The sequence below is a fragment of the Cariama cristata genome, unplaced genomic scaffold (genome assembly GCF_000690535.1).
Source record: "Cariama cristata isolate BGI_N322 unplaced genomic scaffold, ASM69053v1 scaffold2916, whole genome shotgun sequence".
In the NCBI taxonomy this organism is placed as follows: domain Eukaryota; kingdom Metazoa; phylum Chordata; class Aves; order Cariamiformes; family Cariamidae; genus Cariama; species Cariama cristata.
Genome location: NW_009622483.1, coordinates 1,160 through 1,632, shown reverse-complemented (window position 1 = coordinate 1,632; position 473 = coordinate 1,160). Strand labels below are relative to the sequence as shown.

The following is a 473-nucleotide window of genomic DNA, read 5'->3' as shown; positions in this document are numbered from 1 at the left end:
GGCAAGAGGACTTCAGCCCTGGCTCCTACGGAGGGATCCAGATCCCCATCCTGGGACAGCTGCTGGGTCATCTCATCCTTCTCGGCTCTTGCAAGGACGAAGAGAGCAACCACGTGGCCTTGGAAGCTCTTTATTCCACCTACAGGTTCATCTTTCAATGACAAAGTAAGAGGAGCTGTGGTGGGCTGCATCCCTCCACACGCAGACATCTCCTGATGCCGTCTGCTCATTTTCCTGAGCATTGCCATGGACCGTTGTGCTTGCTGGAGGCTGTCCGTGAAAGTCTGCTAGCTTCCCTGACCTCCCTGGCCCTTCGCAGCTGCTTCCCATAGGATCCCAGCTACGGTTTTCCCGCAGCAGCGGAGGGCTTACCTGAGGTCCGGGTTCCGCAGTCAGGGTGTGTGACACAGAGAACCCCCCCGAGTGCTTTCAGGAAGACTTCATCCACTTCCTCTCCCCCAACAGGGCGGGGA

At 57.7% G+C, this 473-nt stretch overlaps 1 protein-coding gene across 1 annotated transcript in view; it reads left to right on the top strand.

Moving 5' to 3' along the window:
* The window catches only part of LOC104163344 (uncharacterized serine/threonine-protein kinase SBK3-like), a gene marked incomplete at its 3' end in the record, with an annotated part of 16,491 nt that overhangs the window by 14,872 nt on the left and 1,146 nt on the right, over positions 1–473 (top strand).